Source organism: Protopterus annectens, chromosome 2.part0 (genome assembly GCF_019279795.1).
Source record: "Protopterus annectens isolate FY-2018-M chromosome 2.part0, PAN1.0, whole genome shotgun sequence".
NCBI lineage: Eukaryota > Metazoa > Chordata > Ceratodontiformes > Protopteridae > Protopterus > Protopterus annectens.
The window spans coordinates 1,866,757,199-1,866,783,124 of NC_056728.1; positions in this window are offsets into that span (position 1 = coordinate 1,866,757,199).

Sequence of the window (25,926 nt, forward strand, 5' to 3'; positions counted from 1 at the left end):
CCCCATGTGCGGTGTTGCACCATGCAAATGAAGGCATATAGCGATCCACGGCGGCGCAGGCGTAGCATAAGGGCACGGCAATGTAAACCAAAAAAAAACGGTTTACATATACCCAAACATGACATAGGAGTAACGGAAGGCTGTCAAAATCAGGTATCATACTGTTGCAACATGCCAATGGCGAAAGACACCGAGAATGTCAAAAGAAAACATGCACAAAATGTAAATAATGACATAAATGGTATGTCCGCAGAAACCACAGCAGAACCCCAGGACATGTCCGCGGAAGGTGCTAAACAATGAAATAATATGACAATGTCATTAAAGAGCAGTATAATACACATCGGCTTCACAGCCACAATACACCATAGTATGCATGGAAAGCCACAACCACGGCGCAAGGGTTGCCAAGGAGTGGCGGCAGTGTTCGGCGCCGTAACTATGAATTAGTAGTCAATGCCATGCAAATGAGGCAGATAATACTGAATCGCAAAACCCCCGCCGGCGTAAGGCTGCACCAAACGGCGCAGCGGTAATACACCGAGGAGTGGCCCAGTGGGAATACATGTCAACCGCAGAGGGGTGTGCCACTGTAGGAGGAAGCACATTGGAGCTCAGCAAACATGGGCTGTACAATGCACATCACAGCAGCAGGACCGGCGTGTGGGGAAATAGTTGAGCTGAGAGCACACAATGCGCGCAGAGATGCATGTGCACGAGGATGACTACGTTCCCTAACCCAGTCATGTGATCGCCCGTCAACAACAACGGATACAGGAAGGTGATGCGGAGAATATGAGGAAATGCGGAAGCAGTGTAATTGGAGTCGTAATGAGCAATCAACACCAATCAACCCACGAAGGCCAATTGGCGGCAGCTGGCAACTCTGCATGCAGAAACCCGCAAAACGGGACAGGGGAGGCATATGAATGCAAAGAAAGTAGGGGAGGTAGCAGAATGCAAAGAGTGAAGAACCGATACAGCACAGCCAAGTAGAGAGGTAGCATAATGGTGGCAGCAGACAAAATGCATGATATGCCATGTCCCAGAAACGACACATGACAGGGCTCTGCAGGATGCAATCCAGGAAATAGTATGCGCAATGTGCAGAACTAGTAAGGTAAGGTCTAAAGCTAAACCAATGCAGGCAAGTGTAATGCAACACCAAAGGCAACAGCGTTGCAGTGCCAACGGTAAAACACGGAAGATAATCCACAGATACGGCCACACAGACACACCCTATGACATCACCGGGTGTACAGCACAACAGTATAAAGTGTGACTGCACACAACACGCAGCCGTGTATTCCCAAACCGCACTCTAGGTGTAAACACACGGGAACTTTTAAAATGTATATGTTGGGTGCCGCCGAGGCCGTGATACATCAGCATGTGTCAGAGACAGACGGAGTTGCGGAGGAGGGTGCCGACAACTACCGTAGGCCTCAGAGGAGAAGGAGACTGTTCAGACCAACGGTAACCTACCAGGAGCTACAAGACCTGGACATAGTAGAGCGTTAAAGGGTGGACAGGGACACGTTACAGCAAATAAGCGGAGCTGTGCCGCCACGCCTGAGAACAAGAAACCACAGAGGCCATCCCAGTGGACACAAAGGTATATGTAAGCTTGCGAATACTGGCTACAGGTACCTTTCAAAGGCCAACCGGGATATAATGGGCATCTCACAGGCATCAGCATCCAGGGTACTACACCAGTTTCTGGATGCCATGTTACAACATGCCCATGAGTATATATACTTCCCAGATCTCAGGAGGAGTTGGCTAGCAATATCGCCCACTTCCACCGTGTGGCACAATACCGGAGGTACTAGGTGCGATAGACTGTGCGCACATACAAATCAAGTCACCACCTGGGGAGCAGGGTAGACACTACATAAACCGCAAGGGATTCCCCTCCATCAATTGCCAGGTCATGTGCAATGCGCAGGGCATTATCATGGATGTGTGTGCTGGCAGCCCTGGAAGCTACCACGACTCCCATATCTGGCATGCCTCACAGCTGTATCAGGTATTTGCCAGGGGACATCACACAAGGCCACCTTGTGGGGATGCTGGCTATGCACTGGAGCCGTGGATGATGACTCCCATCAGAAATGCACACACACACTTGCAAGAATGCCATAATGAGGCACACGCACAAACCAGAATAATCATAGAGCGTGTGTTTGGGATGCTGAAATCACGGTTCCGGTGCTTGGATACATCCGGTGGAGCCCTGCAGTACTCTCCAGGCACATGTGCCCACATATTCATAGTATGTGCCATGCTACATAATATGATCCTGTGGAAACAGCTGCTGCAGGGACAGAATGGTGAAGGGCCACAAAGCCCACCACAACTGCCAAGGCCAGCACAGGCACAGAGGGTTCAGTGCCATGAACACACTGTGCCAGCCCCAGTAGGCAGACGGAGGCGTACCCAATATGCCTATGCCCTGGCAAAGAGGGAATGTATAGCACATACTCTGACAGCGTAGGCCCCATGGACTGACACCTCCCTACCTGCACACACAGTGAAATGGATGGCACACAAATATGGCCACCCGTAATGTGTACCGTATGGATGGTCCCATGTGTGACTCTAACATAGGCAGCACCCAAACACTGCACACCCAACAGCCAGCGGAGCATGGAACGCCAACACCTAAACCGTATGCGGGTCCTACAGCAGACGGCGTTGCTGTATGCTGCCACGTTCGCCGCAAGGTGTATACATATAGACATGTACATATGTGCATATACAGATATGGAGATAGATATCATTACACACATAGAAATATATGTACACATACACATATATAAAGTACAACAGGTAAGACAGGGAATCAGAGGGATGCAAGGTGACAGAGAAGTAAGACGCGATATCTGTACATAGTAAAGATAGTGAACGACAACCTGAGTATCTGGGAGGGTTGACAGAACAGGAAACCGCCACCCATGGAAAGGTCAACCTACCTAAATGCATAATTGCGAGTCGGGATGATCGCCAGGCCACGGTACAGTAACAGTACATGTGCGGGTAATATTATGAGGATATGAGGGTGGAGGTAGACACCGCCGGCGGTAATGCAGGCCACGCAAGTACTGTGTGCAACCGTCCCTGTGACAGCCGCAGTATGTGTATGTGTGCGGTGAGGGTGTCGTGTGTTCCGCTGTGCGAGTGTAATGTGTGTGCCACTGTAAAATGTGTATGTTGGTGCCATGTGACAGGCGGAGTGGAACAACATGTGTAGGCATACAGTATAGGAACCACAGGCGTATGTACAGCAGTACCCCCAAAAGTAGTACTGAGAGCCCCTCCTGGCTAGGCGTGGCGGCGTAAAAGCGATGCAAAGTGAAAATGTCCCAGAATGTACCACAGGAATATAGCCAACATGAAATGCAAAGGATGTATGTACAAATCATGTCCGTATGTATGACACCGATATGTTAATTGCAAAACGATACGTCGGCAACGTTACACAGCAATAGTCATGTACTGCGGAAATACACATGTGCTACCCCGGTACCGATCGTGGCTATGTATCGGCCCGTAAACACCGCTGTGTGTTCTCACAGTGTCAAAGAAGCAATTGCCACCGAATAGGTGGCAACCACTAGCATACAGGCCGTCCCAAGTACAGGACCACAATGACTGTAAATATCCGGGACAAAATGCCAAGGGATAGTCGGCACGTACGAACAACTGCAGATATACTACCGATGTGATGGAGGAATACATGCAGGAAGCACACATGCAGGCGATACCGACACCAGACGACATCAACACAACCTACACTCCCAGAACAACAGACAGGTAACTACCAGCTTCCCAGGCAGGGATGGAGCACACACACAAGCATACCGTGTATGTAGAAATGCAAGGCCCACAACCCGCACCCATCACCCACAACCTCCGATATTCCCCATCGCACATATCAAAGGGATACAAGCCGCAATAGCAGCACAAACATACAGGCAGTCAATGACAGCGGCATAACCGCAACATCTCGCGTGGGAAACACTATCAGCAGCAGATGCATACCTGCATCCGTTGTTTAAAGGAATACAAGAGCTATGTTACACATCCGAATGCAAAACACCATCGACAGACGCCACCAGGACAGGGACACCCACATGTCGAACATAATACCATACCCAACACACACAATCCACGGCTAACACCACTGCGAAGTGTACCTGACGCCACACATAGCGGCTGCAGTAGCACATAACATAACACAATACAGACCATCTCCAGGAAGGTAGTGCAAATAACCAACGCCCAGGCGAGGAATGCAACCATGCCCTAGTTACGATGCATACTGTACGAATGGAGTAGATGCACAGGTTATATGCGCACAAGTACACACCGAGGAACAGCTATTGGTGTGATGAACCCACATGTCGCAGGTGACGACGGATATAAGGATGACTCCTAGGATATTCAAACCGTATGCTCATACCGAACTACAAATCAAAAACGGATAGAGTGAGGCAACGCAATAGCGAGACACGCAATGGAAAACGGAAGGAAACACAGTAAAGGTATGTAGAACCCACGATATGTACTGGTGTGTAATGCATGATGTGTATGACGAAGCTGCACTGTATGTGAATGGTGTTTGTAAGTAAGGATACTTGTCCATAATGCAGAGAGTGGTGAAAGGTGGTTATGTAGTGCTATCCCGCTGAGCATACCAATGACTGTGGACACCATGTGCACAGCAGTGGGACATCATGTACACAGCCGGGATAACACAACGGCTGCCACAGGGGGGCATAACACAGAACAATGCCACCCCCCACGCCGATGCTGGCAGTGGATGTCCAACAAGGAAGTGCCACAGCAGGGGATAGGACATGTATGTATACTGTCACAGCACACATGTGTATGGGCATATACCGTCGATGTCATACGGAATGTGCGCACGGCACGATGCCTACGCAGTAGGGGTTACTATGTCAACTATGTGTAATGTAAAGCTGTCATGGTGGATATGACAGACATCATACACAGTATCACAGGCATATCATGCATAATGGAGTTATGGCCTATTGGTATGTACACTAACAAGATACGTATGGCCTGTACATATGGGACAGAGTAGTAGCAGAATAGCCATCCGAAATGGAAGGAACACCAAGTAACCATGTCCAAACGATCTGTAGCAGGTGCAATGTGTGCAACAATGAAGTCCGGCAGGTCCGTGTGTAAACACATGTGCAGTGTACACAGTAGTGTCACTAGTGTCCACTGAACAGCAGAGGTGGATGTCAACTGCATGTCTACACAGTACTGCTGCTGTGGTGGTACCATGACTATGTGTCACCCAATCAGCAAGGGAGCTATCACATGAACAGTGCCACAGTGTGTCCCTGTGGGATGTGCACAGGACCTATGTTCCACAGCATGGTGTGTGTTGTGTCTGCGGAAGTAACACAGAAGCCCAGGCCATGCAATGTGGCATGTGTGCACATATGCAGGAGTGCTCCATTCACCCCGCCCACTGCAATTGCCATGTATGAGTACTACATGCATCAGTAATGGAGGACATGGCCCATGTCAGAGTAGATGACACCCCTGTGTATGTGGTACGCAGATGAGTACAGATGTGTTCCCCGTCTGTCATCCGCATATGTAAACTGTCTGAGCCTGGTACACATCATGGCATGATAATGCCGTGCCATGTAAAGTCGTAGCCATTGTGGAAGGTACACCACAAATGTGTTATTGTAACCCTGCCCGTGTAGATGTGTGTATGGCACAGGTACAATGGCTACCTATGTACCAGCAACACACACAGTACAGATATGTGTGGCCCTGCAGATGTGTACCCATGCCACAGTGGAATACAGCAACCACAGCACCATGTGGGGCATGTGTGTGTACAGCAACCATGTACAATGTGATATGCATGTATGGGGACAGTATCCATGTGATACCCAGTGGATGACTGTTGCTATGCAAAGGTGATGTGCATGCACCATGTGTGATGCATCCTGACACAATGACACCCACACGATGTATCTGCCACACCGACACCTGTACGGTTGTTATCAGTATGAGCTGGTGGAGCTACAATTGTGCCAGGTATGTAGATGTGGGATATCTAGGCATGGACAGTACTCTGTGACAGCATGTTGTGTATGTAAGCAAATAGTGAACATGAGGGGCCCCATGACTGAGGACTGTGTAATGCCACATGTACCTGACATGTAGTAGGTAGCATGATATGCTTGCACCACTGTGTGTCCTGTCCAGGATTCAGATAGCCTAACATCCTGAGACACAGGGTATGATGTGACGGTGGATGTGTACATTGCCAATACCAGAATGTGGAATGGTGCTGAAGGGCAATGTGGGGACAATGTCTGATCTGTTACCCTCTGTATCACACCAACCACCCATGCAATGGTATGACAGGTGGCCAGCATGTGTATGTGGCGTGCTGTGGCACACAGAAGCCCAACAAGGGTGCCAGTAAAGGCATGGAGGTCATCAATGAGTGTGTGAAGCACGTATGTGAGGACGTGCCCCAGTGCCATACTGAATGGTCCAGTCATGGGTGTACGAATGCAGTCCCACAAGTGCAATGCAGTGCCACCCATGTGTAGTGCGATAGATGCAGTAGTGTGGCGGTCAAGGTACACAATGTCCAACAACAGGCTAGCAGTTAATTCAGTGGGCTGGTGTGGAGACACATACCAAACAGGTTGGCGGGACATAACAGCTAGGGAGATTGGAAGGTGACATTGGGACAGTGTCTTAGGACATAACGTGTGCATGGCAGTACCATGTATGTGTCCACAGGGACACTACGATGTCCATGTATGGATTGCAACCCTGTAGTGAGTGAGAGTGTGTATTGTTGGTAGGTACACCATTGCCTGGCATGTTGCCAACATTATCTCAGTCAGCAATGCCTGGGTGACTGTTGTACGTGACATCGAATGTGGATGTAGCCAAACAACACAGACATACCACCACACTGCCTGAGGGCCCACACTGCAATGTGCGGCAGTCATGTGTAAGTAGCTAGCCTTGGAGCATGTGATGGGCCACGAGGACCCACCATGGCTGTCAAGTGATCCACCCACACATGTGAATATCCCCACCGTGCAACAGCCTGCACATGTGCCCATACAGCAGATGTGCATGGAACATGACTACCACCGTGGCGTCTGTGAAAAGGCCAGTACCGCCATGTCTCTGTGTGGAATAGCATGGTCCCTACCATTGCGTACATGTTGCGGAAGTGCACTGTGATATGTGTCAGCATAGTCACGTACACTGTCCATCTGCCGGGGTGCCATGCCATTAACAACCCCCATCAGTAGTACCGGCTGTAGAGCACATGTACCATGTATGCTGCGATGGGTGTGTGTCCAGGGTGTGGCTAGCAGGGCCGTGAAGCATATATGTTCATCTACCAGAGGGGGGATATCCCCAGGTTTAACACAGCAGACACATGGAGGTATCGTGCATGCTGAGGGTAGTGTAGGTATGGTATGTGTTGTGTAATGTGTCACCCAGCTAGGTGGAGTGCATGGCCAAGCATGTGTGGGTACATGGGAGTCCATACTAGGGAAGTGTGGGTTGCTGTCAGCACATGGCAGTAGCAGCTGTCCGAGGTCCAATGTACAGTATGACAACACAGCCAGCATGTAACCTGTGGTGTACAGTGTAATCTCTGTTGCGTGTTACAATGTGTCTAGCGGTCACAAACATGGGTATCCGAACATGGAGCACCTACGATGCATTGTGTTTGGAAAATATACAGTATGTGTGCAAAACATTGTGTGATGTGGGATCCCTCACCTGTGTGTTGCAGTCCAGGCATGTGCCTGGGAGGTATGATCCGTGTACAATCTGGACTTGCAGGTGTGCTGTGCAGAGCATGGAGGCAGGTCCCAAGCACCGCAGATAAATGTGAGTGCACTAGTGTGCGTGCCTTGCTTGTGTGCAGCACAGTGGAAGGTGCAACTATTGTCCCACATTACCGCATGCCATGCCTGCCTGTTACAGCCCTGCTGGAGACAGACATGTGACACCACCGCAGAGGCAGCATAGCATGTGAAGATGTACATGTGGGCTCCACACCCTAGACAGATGTCTGCAGGTCATGTGCCACAGTAGTGTGGTGGACCACGACTGTCATACTGGTCAGATACCACATGCCTGCATAAGTACAGTATGAGCATAGTCAACAGTCGCAGTGACAGAGTGGGCCAATGTACAGTATCCCTGTGTTCAGACCACTGCCTACTGTACACTTGGCTAGACACACACCGAGGGTGAATATACCTTTGAGCCATCACATGTCCCAGTCCACGTAGCCTGTACAATGCCATCACAGGGTGGTCACAATAGCGATGGTAAGACAGACATGTTGTACCAGATGATGTGTCATGTGTGCATATGTTGAGTTGCACAGCCGTTCACACGTCCGCAACATATCAGTGCATGATGTATAGTGTAACATGATGTGTGGAACTGCACTGTGATCCACAACAGGGTCATCTGTGACAGGTGTGTTGTGAATGGTGTAACCCATGGTCACATGGGATATACACTGGTGCTGTTGGCTGCCATGCTGGGGGCCACCAGTGGTGCCTGCAGTGGTCATACAGACATACTGCACACAGTGTTCTGGCAGGAATGTCCATTGTTGTGGATGATGTGTTGCTACGTGAAGGTAGGTGTGTGTTGTGAATGTTACACATCCAGATGTGACCATCAGGCGCAGTCATGGTCGTCGACAGCATCACACACATCCACAGCGGTCAGAACCTTGTCCCCAGAATGGGTGTCAGCTGCCCTCGTACTGTGTGATGTATGTGCAGATGGCGGAACACCTCCTACTGGCTGGATAAAAGTGTCAGCTAGGATGGCTATGTGATGGCTGGAATACGCCGTGATAATGTACAATTCTGGTATCCCAATGAAGTACCTGGAATCACACACAGTACGCCATGGCTGGCATGTAAACCATGTACAACAATGACTGTGTGACAGACACAAACAATGCGTAGACATGTTGAACATGCACACATGAGAACACCAAATGAGGTATGTTGCACATATCGATGTACAACTGTCATCCATGGCCATAGCATGGATGCAGACGCATATGCCCCACAGGCAGTACCATGCCATGTAGGTAGGGGCATTGCACGGTACATGTGACAGTTGCTGTACCGCCACATGTCCTGCATAGCCGTCATGTAGGGGTAGCAGTGGTACGTGACTGTTGGACATGCCTGTACATTTGACCATGTCCCACAGGATATGTGTTACGTGTGTACAACATGTGTTGTGCCGTCATCAAGCTGTGAAGTGTATGGCTGCCAGTGTACCTGTGTGACATGTTCTGCGATGAGTGCAAAGGCACGCAGTACTGCATTGCATGCCCACATGCCCCACACAGGTGCATAGCCTGAACATACAATACAAAGAGGGTGTTGGATGATAGCAACCCACAAGAGGAGATGGGTACTGGTGGCAACCCACTACCACCTGTTCGGGTAAGGTGTGCATGTCTATGACACATTAGCACCCGTAGCAGTACAGCAGTACCGGGTGGCATGCATATATGTTCACCAATACCCCTGTGTGTCCCACCACTGGCCCGTGGACAGACAGACACCAACACAATGTGCAGATTTGATATGTGCACAGCACATCACCGCTGGCTACTGTAGAACAGGCTTACTGTGTAGACATGTGCACAGTAGGTCTGCGCCAGCCACACTCAAACACGTTATGTGCCGAACCACACCAATAGTTTAGCCCATGCCACAGACAGATGTGCACGCATCTGTGTATGTACGTCTGGGAATGTCCCCGGCCTAGCAGTATAGCTGTGTCAGTGTTGCGAACAACATACTGAATGGGCTGTATGTGTGAGGGTGCGTCATAATGTATGGTCAGATCGACGATACCATCAGTGCCCCTGCTATGTGAACATCCCTGTCCCCATACATGGATACCTATGCTGTGCCCAACACCACATTCCCTGTGGGAGGGATGGCGCTGTGCGGTGCACCAGCTGACATGGGGGTGGCAGCAGGCACTGGATGTAGACATATGTGGCACCCATGTCAGGCCAGGCAACCATCCATGTGCACGGGACAGCAGTGTGTGGGCACATACAGCACTGTGTTGAACAATATCGCAGCATATAGCACCTGTCAGGGTTAATGTGTATGCATGGATGTGCGATACCTGCATGCACCAGACAACCCCACCAAGCAGCATGCAGCCTACCTTGCAAAAGGCCAGTGTCCACACCATGATGATAGACATGTGTAATGTCCATATACACATAGCAATGACATATGGAATGGACTGCCACCCTGCCAATATCAGTACCCCCCAGGTGGGTCACATCCCAGTGCCATGTATGTGATATACCCTGCCATACCATGCAGCCCTGCCCAGCAAGGCTGCACGTGCTATCACAGTCCTACATGGTGCGATGGACAAAAGGCACTTTCACTATCAACCGTCCACAGCAGTAATGTGGCAGTGATGCACCCTGTGGTGTTACAGGTGCTGTGTGTTGCTGTGGACAGCGTCGCATGCACATGCTATGCATGACCTTTCCTGCTAATGTCACATGGTTACACATTGTCCCATGTGTATCACATGTGCAACACAGGTGAGCCGTGGCAGGTTGGCCAACACCCGTACAGTGCTGTGTAGATGTACATGGCACAACACATGCATGTACAGGTGTCCATGTGTATGTGTGCAGTGCCAACGCTGACGTTCATAATGGCCGTGTATGGGTTGCCTAGTGACATATACACAGCATCCAGGTGAACAGTAGAACTGTTGTCACATGGGGACATGTGCCAACTGATATGGACACAGGTGCAGGCAGGTACACATGTCCACAGCAGGCTAACATCAACATGGTGCGTGTACAGTGTGATGAGGTGACACACAGATATGATATGAGACCCACTGCTTAATGGTGTGATGGCAACACGTCGGCTGTGTCACTGCCATGATGCATCGCAGAGATTACTGTGCAGATGTTGTACATGTCATAGCAACGTATGTCCAGCAGTATGCCAGTACAGCAGTGTAAATGTGACCTGTCAACATCATTATGTCTTACAGATAATGCCAAGTTCCCGCCGCCTGCCTTCGGCTGACAGGAGGATGGCGTGATTATACCGCTGCTCCACGACAACTACGATATACTATTCAGCCATGTGCCACTACAGGCACAGCAGCGGGATGACGTGTGGCAGGATTTGCGCAGGAGGGTGAACAAAGTGGGCGGCAACAACTGCACCTACCAGCATATCCGCAGACACTGCACAGACCTAATTCGGCACGCGAAACAGCGTGCCGCTGCAATCGCCAGACAACAAGGTGGGACAGGTGGTGGGCCACCAACCCAGCCCCACTCACACACACAGAGGAGCCCCTGGCCAGTCTGGGGACACCCAGGGAACAACATGCAGAAACACTCGCTGCCATCGTGGAGGTGGGTGTCTCCCAACCAACGAGCCTGGAGCTGCCTGGTAAGTCAGTCTTGCATGTTTGTATGATAACTGACGTAGGTGTGGGTGTCATAGTACACCACATAATGTACCAACACATGCCAGGTATATGGCCACACAAGCTTCATACTACAGTATGCTACATTGTGTTTGCAGACATGTGCATAGCACATGCTAACACACAGGTACATGATGTGACATGCACAGTGCTTACCGTGGCGATAGTAATGGATAATGTGTATACTGTTGTGTCGCCCCTATACAGGTACCTCTGGCATGTCGCACAGACATGGGTCCATCGCAGGTGAGACTGTTGCTAGTAATAGGCATGATACAGTGTATAGATATTCCCCATGTGTCCAGGTATGACATGCACACCTGGGTCTGCCCCAGTCACGGTATACAGCTTGCACCACCCGACACACACGCCACCCATGTACAGTAGCTACAACCGTTAGTATAGACCGGCATGACACCACATAACCCATCGGTGTGATATGTGCAGTCAGCTATGCATACAATGGTGGAGGTGTTCCACAATGGCTGCATGTGTAGTATGCATCGGTATGCCTTTGGTTACGCACACAGTACCACATAGTGAGCTGTGATCTGGCCAGCACACAGGTGTTACCACTGTAACCTATGCCCCTGCATTGGGTGCACACATTGTGACATGGCACATGACATGTCCCATGCACGTGTTGGTCTGTCCACAACATTGTCACACCATGACATGACCTACGCATGACATAGCAGACATCCACAATGTCTGCATAGCCTTCGGGAATGTGACACCTCAGACTAGTACGGGTGTATGTCACATGGGCCACCACAGGGATGTGTACACGATGCCCATCACACACAATTGTCCATGAACCAGTCAAACATGGCCATGGGTGATACCTACAGGCATGTTGCCACACAGTACATCTGCAGTGGGTAGTCACAGTTGCACCCTGTCCACACATAGTGCGGTCATAGCTGTAGTGGACCCCCTGGACATCTGATGTGGTACACCAGACAAATGAAATGCCTGTCAGCAGCCAATAGAGGTGCCACCAATGTCTACCATATATGTGCTGTGGAACAGCATGACTGTGTTGCAGACATGGCAATGCAATGCGTCCAGGTTACGCATCGCACAGAAACATACCTCTGTCTTGCTACCATGCAGTGGCACAGTGCCCGTACTCCCCACTGTACAGCTATGTACACAGCTCACACCAACCACACCTGCACAGACATCCTTGTTACACATGCATTCTATCTGTAGCCTGTACACATAACACTGCACTGTGACATCCGTTTTGATGTGGTGCATGTGGTGGGACACCATTGTCACATGACCACATGTTACCGCACATGTTTGCGGTGTACATGACATAGTGACGCCAGCCATGTGTACTGTTAACCCACCCGTGGCCACACGGTGTATCACGGTGATGCATGCAAACTACCATGAATGTGTACTGCAAGCCTACTAAAAGACACCTGCTTGATGTAGTGTGCACCCCAGGGCAGTATGCATACTACCACTATTAATGTCTGGGCTGCATTCACTGGGCTGTGGTGGGAATGCTGCATGCCACCTGCAGTATCACATGCATGATGTGTCTGCATGTGTGTGTGTCTGCGGGTGTATGTCAGCATGTGTGTGTCCGCATGTGTGTGTGTGTGTGTGTGTGTGTGTCTGTGTGTGTGTCTGCATGTGTGTGTGTGTGTCTGCGTGTGTCTGCGTGTGTGTAATGTAACTTACGGTATGTCTTTGTATTCACAGGTGCTGTAGATGCGTTCCTCCCGCGCCCATCTGATGCTAGTGTCCCCACAGATACTAGCGGTGATGACCATGTGCATGAGGCACAGGCAGGGTCATCACGGGCAGAAGCTGTGCCATTGGATAACATCCCACCTATGTCCCCTTCATCTCCGCACACGGTTCAGATGCCGACACATACCACATCACCGTTGCCCATAGAGGAAGGACAGTCAGCGTCTGTTGGCACCGAGCAGGAATGTGTGGTGGCTACAGAAGGTGCGGTACACACCATGTTGCCAGTGTAATGACTGGTGATGTGCCACACAGGCATGTGGCTGGTGCTGCTCGTAGGAGGAGCACTGGTAGACATGCACCTGCCGTACAGGGTGCAGCAGCTGGTATCACCAGACGCATGTTTCAGACTGTAATGGCAGCACAGGCACGTGCCGAACGGCAGAACCAAGAAGGGCAGAGGCTGCAGAGGGCCGCAATCCGTTCCTTAAATGAGAACATCCAGTCATTGGCGAATGCTCAACAGCAGCTTGCCGATGTTCTGGATAGGAGATTAGGTGAGATGGTTGGAATCCTCGACCGAGGCATGTCAATCCACGAGCGTGAGCTGTCTGTGCTGGAACACCTGGTAGGGTGAGTGGGACACGTGGCCGTGAGGCCAGCAACACCACCTAGTGCAGGTCGACGGTGCATGCCACCTCTCATGCCCACTCACACAGTGCTGGTAGCAGCAGCAGTGCAGCTGGTGCTACACCAACCACACCAGGACACAGCAGGCCACGTGGACGTGGCCCTGGATGGTCCCAGCATGGACACGGTTCCAGCAGATATGTGTCATTGGAGAGTATACTCCATACCTCCACCCGGTAGTGCCCGCGGCGACCCAGGCAGGCACGGTCTCGTGAAGCAGGCGGACACAGTGAGCCATACAACCTGCACTGTACAGTCTGGGGCTGCCAAGTATACCCTGTGTAGGCATCACAGATGGCTGAACTGTGTACACACATACCCACACACAGCAGACACAACTGTAGGCTCCACCACATCCACATGCATTCTGCACAGTCATGCCCAGTAAATGCACAGGCCCTTACACACACACATGATGTCATCCATTGGTACAGCCTATGCCCCTGGCACACATATCACCCTATGCATATGATGAAGCCTCTGCCGCAGCACCGTGATCCACACCATCGGTGCACGGTTATGCAAACATATTCTGATGCACAGGGTGGACAAGATAGTGAGAGGTGTATGTGATACCTGTGTCCGCATAGTACGCGATGTGTATGTTGCAGTGGTTGTGTATGACAGGTGACAGGTGCGTATGTGATGTGGGTCGTGCTGCACTGACATCATGCAGCAGACATACCATGTAGTGCAGGTGCAGCATACATTGATCTGTGTACACGGTATGCGTGGCGGTTACATGTGTAGCACCATGTTCGTTCAGTTAACCTGTATGCCAATTATGGTGTACTTGCATGTGCCTACTGGGAGCAATGTTATCAGTCCCCCACGTGTAGCTGTGGGGTACCCACAGGCACATCTGGCAATATCAGCATACCACAGGTACCCGCAACCTGCGTGGACCCCTACATAGGTACATAGGTGCATAGGTATATACCAGGCTATGTGCCCTACGGCATGTGTAAGCCTAGCCAGAGTGTGTGTGGCTGTCACCCCCCCCTTAGGATGAGGATACCACATCCATCGGTCCGCTGTCCCTCTGTCCAGCAGTGACACAGAGATAATGCCTGGCGCATACATACGACCACACATCCACACGTCAGGATTACTCTTGGACAAAGTCAGTCAGGGGCTCTGCTTCACATGGGCTGGGAATCCTTTCCATGTTGTAGGGGGTCTCTGGGCGTTGACCCTGTTCCCCCAGCACGTCCTATTTATGTCCGTGTTGAGGTTTCTGTCAGTTGCTTCTGTGCCCATGTTTGCTTGGAGCCTAGGAGGTGGAACATGTCCATGTCACCCAGGTCGGACATGGCCGTGTATGTCAGGCACAGATCACCACAGAGCAGACGTGCTGGGAAGGTATACAGCCAGAGTCCCCTTGGTCGGGCAGCGTGTGACACATGTCTCAGCACCTTTATCCTGTGTTGTGGAACGTTTGTGGTCCTTCCGAGTGCTGCAGGTGTCAGGTTAGGTACATCCCAGATGTGGCGCAGCCAATCATTGGTCTGATGTGTGAAGAGTACAGGGGTACAATGAACTCCCTGATGTGGGATGTGATTCCTTCCTGACCAGGTGGCCACAGTGGAATGTCTTCCCAACCACATTGGCATTGTGAGTGTCGACAGAGGTTACCGACAGGTGTGGTCCCCATGTCCCTGAACACGTCCACCATGTTCAATGGATTACCACCTACATGGTACGTCAGTTAACATGTCCTTCCCACTGGGTAGGTCTGCACCTTCCCTGGCATGTAGCATCAGGCCATGGCTCTGGCACCAGTTATCCATTTCTGTGAGGCCCCAGGTGGATGTCCGTGTCTGATGGGGTGTTGAGTATGGTGGCTGGTGTGCAGTCATCTGCATACCTTGTCTGCCACAATCCCCCTATGTTTGCATGCACATTGGAAGGTTGAATGCCAAACAGGAGGGGGCCCAGGACTGAGCCCTGTGGGCCTCCACTTGAGACCAGCTTGGAGTCTGACATGGCACCAGGAACACAAACCCTGTGTGGTGTGACCTCCATCCAGTTGGCAAACCATCGTGTGACATATGTCTCCACATGTACGCTGGTGAGCCTTTCCATGAGTCCCACGTGGAGTGTTGTTTGAACGCTCCCGCCAGGTCATGGTAGTCTGTGCAAACCGACGTACCCCCATCAATGGCCTTAGTGACACCTTCAGACAGGTCGAGCAGGTTTGGGAGGCAGGATCTGCCCTTGACTAGGTCGATGTGGGTATGTTCTGGTATTGGCTGTACACCACTGTCTGTACTTATGGGCTCCAGTATGGACCTCCCCACAGCTTTGCAGACAAGGCTTGTCAAGCTGATAGGGCAGGGATGTCTACAGTCCAGAAGAGCACTACCCTGGTGTAGTGGGACCACAGCTGCCGTATGCCATCCAGCGGGGACCTAGCCCGTAGTAAGCCTAAGATGACACAGTGGCCTTATGTGTGGGGCGAGGGCCTCAATGAGGTTGTGTAGCACACAGCCAGGGACACCATCTGGTCCCATTGGTGCTGTGTTCACCGCTTAACAGATATCAGATCTCTCCTGGGCATATGAGATGTTTGGGAGGCTAGACTCTGGTGGGATGGATACGTCCCCTCTTGGGGGGGGTAGATGTATGCATGGAACATGTCCGCTGGTTTGTTGACAATGTCTGTGGGTTCAGTGATCATTGTACCATTCTGGTGTAATTCCGGGCATGACTGTGTGCTCCCACCCATGTCCCTACCACAGCTAAGGAAGGCCCTATGGTTGTCTTATGTGTCCTCTGCAGTACCACTCCCACAAGCGGCCTTGGATGATTGTATGTGTGATCGTATGTTAACGCCGGTATTAATCAGTGATGCCTTCCCTGGTACTGATATTGCTCTGTCATGTATTAGCTCCAACTGTCACTGTACGGTTTGGCAATGGCTGGGGTGCACCAGAGCATGTGCCTCCCTTGCGTGGACAAGGTCCTGATGTTATCATAATCGCTTGGTGCAGACATCCTGGGGGTTGCTCAGAGAAGGCATTTGTAAGGGTTTCAGCAGTGTGGCCTGTGTTTACCACTGGCATGGAGGCCTTGTAGGGTACCACACGGTTGTATGACATGTGTGGTTCGCTGTGGAGAGGTCACTTTGGTCTCCCATGCGGTGTTGGGTGCAGGATGCGATTACCAGTGGATTCACTATACGGTCTGACATCACCATTGAGGGATGTACATCCTGTGTGGAGCATATCCTCCCCATGTGTGATGATCAGAACTGGTATACGTCCCCCCTTGTGGGTATGGTGCATGGGTGTTCCACAGCAGTCAGGTGTATGAACACCTGGGACCTTTGGCATAGGGTGTTGTGTCCTGGGTAATGTTCTCGGTCTATGTATGGGTGGTTGATGTCACCCAATATGACGGTGTTGTGAGAGCATTCACACTCACCAGTGTCTTCAGGACGGCTGTGCAGGTATCCTGGGTTTGGGAGGGTGGTCTGTAGCATGCAACAAACTGTAGGGCAGTCCTAACCATGGTTAATTGCACCTGGATATTCCCACATGGAGGTGTGTGTATCCGTCATGGAAATGGGGACTCCCCCTCCTTCTGTGTTATGTCCGGGTTATGGTCCTGAACGCGTGATATGGGGTATGACCCGACAGTGCTGGGGTGCTCTCAGCAGCCCTGACCAATGTTTCAGTCACAGCACTGACATCGATGTCCTCCATACTGAGGAGGGCATTTGAGGGTGTGCAGCGGTCAGTAGACCACTGGCAGTGAGCTCTATTATCCTGTGTTCTCCAGGCTTGTAGTGTAGGGTGGTAGGTTTATCATTCCAGCCATGCCTGCAGTGAGCACTGTGGGGTTGGCAGGTGCCTTTGCCAAACCCTTGTAGACCGGGCTACAGCTGCCAGCCATACCATGCGAGAGGCGTGGCGTGCCATGTCATCCCAGGTAAGAGGAACTGATCCCCTCAGACTGACACGGCAACCAGGCACATTATCAAGGGTGACCACATTGGGCCAGTATAGTGGCATCATACTTGATGAGGGTGGGATACTGCCCAGGGTCAGGGGCATGCCGCCCTGGGCTACACAATCTGAGTGGCCCTCTATGTCTCCTGTAATGTATCCCAGGGTGGTATGCCACCAGTCGTTGACACCAGCATGGGCAATGACCGCATCATACCTGAACATTCTGCGGAGTGACCTGAGTGCGTGTGTTATGCATGATTCCAGCGCCGCAGGCAGCCTACTGTGATCATTCCCTTGTTCAGTATGGTGGGTGGGACGCCGGTGTGTCTGGCAGTGGCGTCACCCATTACAGGTGTGTCTGGCGGTGTGTGTGTCGCCTTTGGGGCTCTGCCAGGTTAGCACACTGATGTTGAGAACTATGTGTTGCATGTCCTATGTCTTGTGGAGGCAGTAGCTTGTGTGTCTGCTTCAGAGGGCTCATTAGGTTCGTGACATGTCCTACAGTGCCTCCAGGTATGTCTTAGTGTGTTCATGTGTTTGATTAGCATTTGCGATAGTCACATGTGACACTGGGTATGTGGTGTGCATTGTATCCTTCCCTCCCCGCTGGTCTTGCCGGTCATGGTTGGAGAGAGCACAGCCCCCTGTCTGGCTATATAGTTGCGTCTGTCACATGTATTATGTTCATTGGGGGAGGTGCGGCTTGTCCGGTGTCCATGAGGCACCTTTAACAGTGGCCAGGACGCCCAGATTCACCATCTGAACAGGAGAGGTCGCTAGCACTGACCCGCTCGACATGCCAGAGGATGTGAATGCATTTGCTGTGTAACCGGTCAGAAGGCACCTATAGGAAGTGGGCACACAAGGGGATTCTAGGACAGTGTAGTACTCCATTTAGTATACATGTACTTTATCTATGTGGGAATACTATGGGAGCAGGTGCAGAGCTTTTCTGATGTAGAGAACAGACAGTCAGGATTGCAAGAAGAGAGGTCATACACATAAACCTGCGGAGCACCGGAGCCGATACAGTGTAACGTTGCTTACACGGTACATACGACGACATGTCCACATATACATCTGACGCCTGTGGTCGGTGCCACAGGCTACGGTGGACAGAGACATCACATACATGGCATGACACAGTACAGGTATGGTGACATTCTGCAGGTGTCGTACGCAGTGTGCTGGCTACTGACCACAGGTGTCACCTGTCAGCTGTGGTGCACGCTGTTCGACAGTCGGATGCTGTACCGGTATAGGAATATCATGCATTCGCGGGGCGTACACCTCTACGGCACACACACCATTGTGTGCAGATGGGGACACCTGTCTGTGTGGTCGGCACCCTCACAAGACAATGCACCGACGCGCCATGTCACAGGGGGGTGGTCTTGCACAGGTGGCCAGTAAGGCTCACAGGTATGGAAATGACAGGGCTGTACAATGCAGCACCACTATGGGATGGTCACCCTGTGTGGTCAGTGTCCAGTCACAACACAATATCTGCATACACCCTCTCAACAGGCAGCAGACATACACACATGTCGACACACTGACATGGTGGTGGCCACACATGTCTACACGGAGGGATGACGTGTTGCATGTACTACACCATCCACATCGGTGCACCCCACACTGAGGTAGGTACAGAGCTCTACCATGGTGTACAGTGATGTGTGGCACGCGTGGCACATAGTTCCCGGATCTGTGGCATACATGGGCGCACATTCCTGCACACATGTTGGTGCTAGGAATGCCACACCCGCTACATGGGATTTGTGCAGGCATGCAGCGGTATGTGGTGCATCCCGCGCATCACCACTGTATCCGCAGCTGTGCCAATATCTGCACTTGGGTGGTGGTAGGTTACAGTGGCAATGTGACATATGGTCGAACCCGCATGGGTCGATGGTATGCATCATGGCAGCTTGTCATGTAAAGGCTTACATATGGACTGTATGCACATGGCAGTGTAGGACGGTGTGTGACACTCCTGTGACCAGCACCTGTACACATGCATGTGGTCAGGTGTTTAAACAAATGGTGTACACACAGACTGCCATGCGTGCTGTTACTATGCCACCATATGATGGCCCCCATAATGGGTATGCATGTGGGAGGGGGTTGCAACTGTGTTACGGACACCAGACACCGCCCCTGCATGGCTGCACCGTGCACAGTACAAGTGTCACATGTATCCCCTGTTGCCATGTGTGTATGCATTGCTATGTTGTGACATGTGTGTCAACATGCATGGTACATGGACTGTGCTTTGGTATCACAGCTGTCACAGGCAAACTGTACAAGGGTATGTGTCCCTGTGAACACCGCCACACCCTGTAGGGGGTGCATACCACAGACATGTGTCCGCCTTCCCTTGTGTGTATTATCGTTAAGCCTGTGCCATGCATGTGGTACATCACAGGCTTCGTATGTGTCCTGCGTGCAGTCCATGCACACAGCCTGGAAACCACATATGTGACATATCCGACATTGTTTCACTGTGGTACAGCTGCAGTCATGTGTCATACCTGTGTCAGGCCCATGGCATGTGTGGAGCACGCCTGTCCATGTATACCGGTATGGGTGGACTACATCACACCTGTGGGATCATTGATAGTACATGTGTACTCTGCACGACGGACGTACACCACCACATAGTCTTCTGGACATATGTCACATGCAGTTTCTGGACCGTGAGGCATACTACTGCACCGATGACATGGTGCTGGCATAGCAGCTACAGTGTTCACTTCAGTGTGTACATGTTCAGCCTGCACCCGCGGGCCTGTGCTGTCATTTGTGTGTGCGTCGCAGGACTGATGTGTGCACCCCTGCGCGCTGCAGGTAACGGTTTACCTGGCCATGACTGCGGTGTGTGCACTCCGCCTGCATGTCGGACGGCCGTGAAAGCACATACCACGGTGTGTGAGCATGGCCGGTCGCTGTTGTGTGGCTGGACACACACGACGGTCCACAGTCTGCCTCCATGCCGTCGTAGCCCCATGTGTATGCATGTCTGTACTGTGCCGATTCTGAGTGTCTGGAGCATGCCCAGTACGCAGCTGTGTAGATGGACACACAGTACAGTGCACACCGCGCCGACTGCATTGATACGGTGCATGCCTGTTTCCTTCGCGAACTGCCGCCTATGGCATGGCCGGTTGTTGTTGTGGCTGGACACATCGACGGTCCACAGTCTGCCTCCCATGTCGCCGCCCCATGTGTATGCATGTCTGCACTGTGCCGATTCTAAGTGTCTGAGCATGCCCAGTACGCAGCTGTGTAGATGGGTACAGTGCACACCCCGACTGCATTGATAATTCCGGTGCATGCCTGTTTCCCCTTCACAACTGCCACGCCTGTGGCATGGCCGGTTGCTGTTGTGTGGCTGGACACACCACGTCCACAGTCTGCCTCCCCATGCGTGCCGCCACGTGCGTACATGTGCGTGCATTCTAAGCGTCTGAGCATGCCCAGTGAGCAGCAGCTGTAGATGGGCAATACAGTACAGTGCACACCGCCGCCGACTGGCGTTGATACCCGTGAGCATGTCTGTTTCCCCTTTGCAACCGCTTAGGTGAGAGGCATGGCCAGTACACCTGTCGGGGGTACACACGACAGTCGGCACCGATGTCTGCCACTAGGTGTGTAGCCATGGCCAATGACATCCTGCATAGCCATGGTGACCATCCAGGTGACTCATATGTATGGCTGTGCCATGCCACATTGGCTGCCTCACATCCTGCATGCCGGATGCCCTCCCATAGGGTATACTGTCATGTGGTGCATCCCATATTCATGTCGCGGATGTACTGCTCAGTAGTTATTTGGTATTCCCGACCGCAGCACTACCGTGTTACTGTAATGCCACCTTGGGATGGTAACTGGCTGTGTGACTGGGCGCACTCTGTCTTCATTCCCTATCGGCCGCGATTGCCTCTGCAGATGATACCACCCACCTAGGGGTATGCCTCCTGACAGTGCTGTGCTCAGTAATCCCGTAGCTGGCTCTGTAAATGCTGCATGCTGTAGTGAGTTCATGTAGGTAGGCATAGGTTCGACTCTCGGCCCTTCTGTGTGTGTGTTTCCAGCTGCCTCTGCAGATGAACATGCTTACATACCTTGGCTATTGCCAGCCATTCTCTACGGGTGATGCCTCCACCCACCCAGAAGCATGCCTCTGATTGTGCTTAGTAACGTAGCGCGTTCTGTAAATGCTTCATGCTGTAGTGAGTTCATGTAGGTAGGCATAGGTTTGACTCCCGGCCCTTCCCTGTGTGTGTGTGTTTCCAGCTCCCTCTGCAGATGAACATGCTTTTAGACGCTTCACAACACATACCTTGCCTATTGCCAGCTATTCTCTTACGGGTGATGTCACCCGCCTAGAAGTATGCCTCTGACAGCACTGTGCTCAGTAATCTCGGTAGCGTGTTCTGTAAATGCTTCATGCTGTAGTGAGTTCATGTAGGTAGGTGTAGGTTCAACTCCCAGCCCTTCCCTGTGTGTGTTTCCAGCTGCCTCTGCAGATGAACATGCTTTTAGACGCTTCACAACACATACCTTGTCTATTGCAATGCCAGCTATTCTCTTACGGGTGATGTCACCCGCCTAGAAGTATGCCTCTGACAGCGCTGTGCTCAGTAATCTCGGTAGCGCATTCTGTAAATGCTTCATGCTGTAGTGAGTTCATGTAGGTAGGTGTAGGTTCGACTCCCGGCTGTTCCCTGTGTGTGTGTGTGTGTGTGTGTGTGTTTCCAGCTGCCTCTGCAGATGAACATGCTTTTAGACGCCGCCATGACACATACCTTGCCTATTGCCAGCTATTCTCTTACGGGTGATGTCACCCGCCTAGAAGTATGCCTCTGACAGCACTGTGCTCAATAATCTCGGTAGCGCATTCTGTAAATGCTTCATGCTGTAGTGAGTTCATGTAGGCAGGTGTAGGTTCGACTCGGCTTCCCTGTGTGTGTGTTATTATTATTGTGTTTCCAGCTGCCTCTGCAGATGAACATGCTTTTAGATGCCAACACATACCTTGCCTATTGCAATGCCAGCTATTCTCTTACGGGTGATGTCACCCGCCTAGAAGTATGCCTCTGACAGTACTGTGCGCAGTAATCTCGGTAGCGCGTTCTGTAAATGCTTCATGCTGTAGTGAGTTCATGTAGATAGGCGTAGGTTTGGCCCTTCCCTGTGTGTGTGTGTGTTTCCAGCTGCCTCTGCAGATGAACATGCTTTTAGACGCTTCGCAACACATACCTTGCCTATTGCCAGCTATTCTCTTACGGGTGATGTCACCCGCCTAGAAGTATGCCTCTGACAGCCCTGTGCTCAGTAATCTCGGTAGCGCATTCTGTAAATGCTTCATGCTGTAGTGAGTTCATGTAGGTAGGCATAGGTTTAAATCTCGGCCCTTCCCTGTGTGTGTGTGTGTGTTTCCAGCTGCCTCTGCAGATGAACATGCTTTAGACGCTTCAACACATACCTTGGCTATTGCCAGCTATTCTCTTACGGGTGATGTCACCCGCCTAGAAGTATGCTCTGACAGCACTGTGCTCAGTAATCTTGGTAGCTGCTCTGTAAATGCTTCATGCTGTAGTGAGTTCATGTAGGTAAGCGTAGGTTCGACTCGGCCCTTCCCTGTGTGCAGGTGCGTTGTTTCCAGCTGCCTCTGCAGATGAACATGCTTTAGATCCAACACATACCTTGCCTATTGCCAGCTATTCTCATCGGGTGATGTCACCCGCCTAGAAGTATGCCTCTGACAGCGCTGTGCTCAGTAATCTCGGTAGCGCGTTCTGTAAATGCTTCATGCTGTAGTGACTTCATGTAGGTAGGCATAGGTTCAACTCTCGGCCCTTCCCTGTGTGTGTTTCCTGCTGCCTCTGCAGATGAACATGCTTTTAGACGCTTCGCAACACATACCTTGGCTATCAGCGGCCATTCCTTTACGGATGTTGTCATCCACCTGTACATGTGCCTCTGACGGTGGTGTGTTCGGTGGTCCACATAGCGCATTCCATACCTGTGTCATACTTTTGTGCGATTGGGAATGTGGGGGTGTGGTCAATCACCATGCCTGCCACATGTGTGTGTGTCCATGCTCCCAGCTGCATGGGTTCATAGGGTATGGTTTTATATTGCTCGAGAACACTTATATCCTGCAGCCATCCCTGTGTTTGTGGATGGTGAGACGCAGCTCGTACTGCTTGTGTGCCTGCTGTGGCGACACCGTAGCTTGTTCTCCACGTGCACCCTGCTATGGTGTGGTGGGGTGGTGCTGTGTACATTACACTCACGGGCTTGCCACATGTGTCCGCCTGTATCTCTGTCATTGTATGTCTACTTACCTATGTTGTGCCCGTAGTGCTGCTCTTGCATGGACAGCTGTCTTTCCCATGTATCGCATATTTGCACGGCTGACACATAGAACTGTGGTATCGCATATCCACTCATTGTCCATGCACCGTCCGTTTCCAGAACACCCTAAAGACATCTGCTGGATATCGCGGCAGATAGCTATCCTTGCTGTACTGACACTGTACCATTAACACCGCTACACCTTGTGTGTAATTGCCTATTTATGGTGTGTGTATGTCTACCTGTGCTGTATGCATGGCCGCAGGTGTGTCCCGCTATAGCCATCTGTGCAGGTGTCGCCACTATGGGTAATCCTTGTGGACCGCTGTTTCATGTGCACGCCTGCACACACCTGCAGACCGTATTACCCCCCCGGCAGCGCCTTAGATCGACTGCTGCCCTAGGCTGTAGGGCTCCATGGCCACCACCACAACACATGGTGCCCCCATCTTGGTATACCTACATGACACACCTACTAGACAGGTGGCCCTACTAGTGCGGGCCCTGGGCAGCCGCGAGGATTGGCGAGATGCCACGGGACTGGCTATGAGCACATCACAAGGCATGCGAATACATCGCTATTGTTTTACGACGTCTTGGTTATAATACCAGAGGGGACCTCATCAGGTATGCTATAGAATGGATTTAGATGGATTATTAGGTGGAGGGTTGGCCACACACCAGGGCTGACCGGATGGAACACTGATGAGGCCTCTTTGAGAAGCAGGTGGATTAAACCCCGTAACAGGAATGTAGTTTAGGTACAGATGTAGAGTTAACACACATTTGTCCACTCTTTTCAGTTCTGTACCACTGTATTACATTGATATGATATGCATATCTTCTATATATATTGTTAGATCTTTGATTGATGAGTACGCATAGTACAATATCATGTAATACATGTGTTAATAGGATGCTTTCTGAGATGTTAATATATGTGTGTAGTTAACATTGCATCTGTGCTTTCTATGCTGTGGTTATATATGTTGTTCATTGTTTGCTGAGAAAGTAACAAATGGAAGTGTAAGGGGGATATTTAAAGCCTGGATGCTTCTATATGTTATGTGTATGAGCTCACGTGGTGAAAGCAATTCATATGTGTATGACGAACCTTTGTATACCATATGTGACCTGTCGTGGACAATGTCTACGTTGACTGTTTCATCTACCTATGTGTGACTTGGTTTGTGTGCCATAAGGTGCCAGCGGGTCTTTGATGTTGATTAGGTGTATTCCATGGTCAGTTGACATTAATCCTATTAATTCACTGAAGGATGTTCTTCATAGGTGGGAATGCCATAGGTTGACCATCGTATGACTTTCCTAGCTGACGCTGATATTGTGCCATTGGTATGTGTTCCACAGGTCACCCATTTGTTCCGCGGTATGGAGAGCCGCGTGTGATCCCCATTTTGGTGCTGGCAGATTGAGTGCTGTGTACGCCGGTATTCGCACAGCGGTCTGGCTTTGTATGGGGAGTATCTACTGTAGTCCCTATCTGTATTTCCTGTGTTATGCCTCACTGCAGCTGTGGATTCCACCAGGTTTGCAGTTATGGGTGCCATCTTGGTCCCACGCTTGTCCATCCCTGTTTTAGCGTTGCCTACTGGACACTGGTATGGAGCAG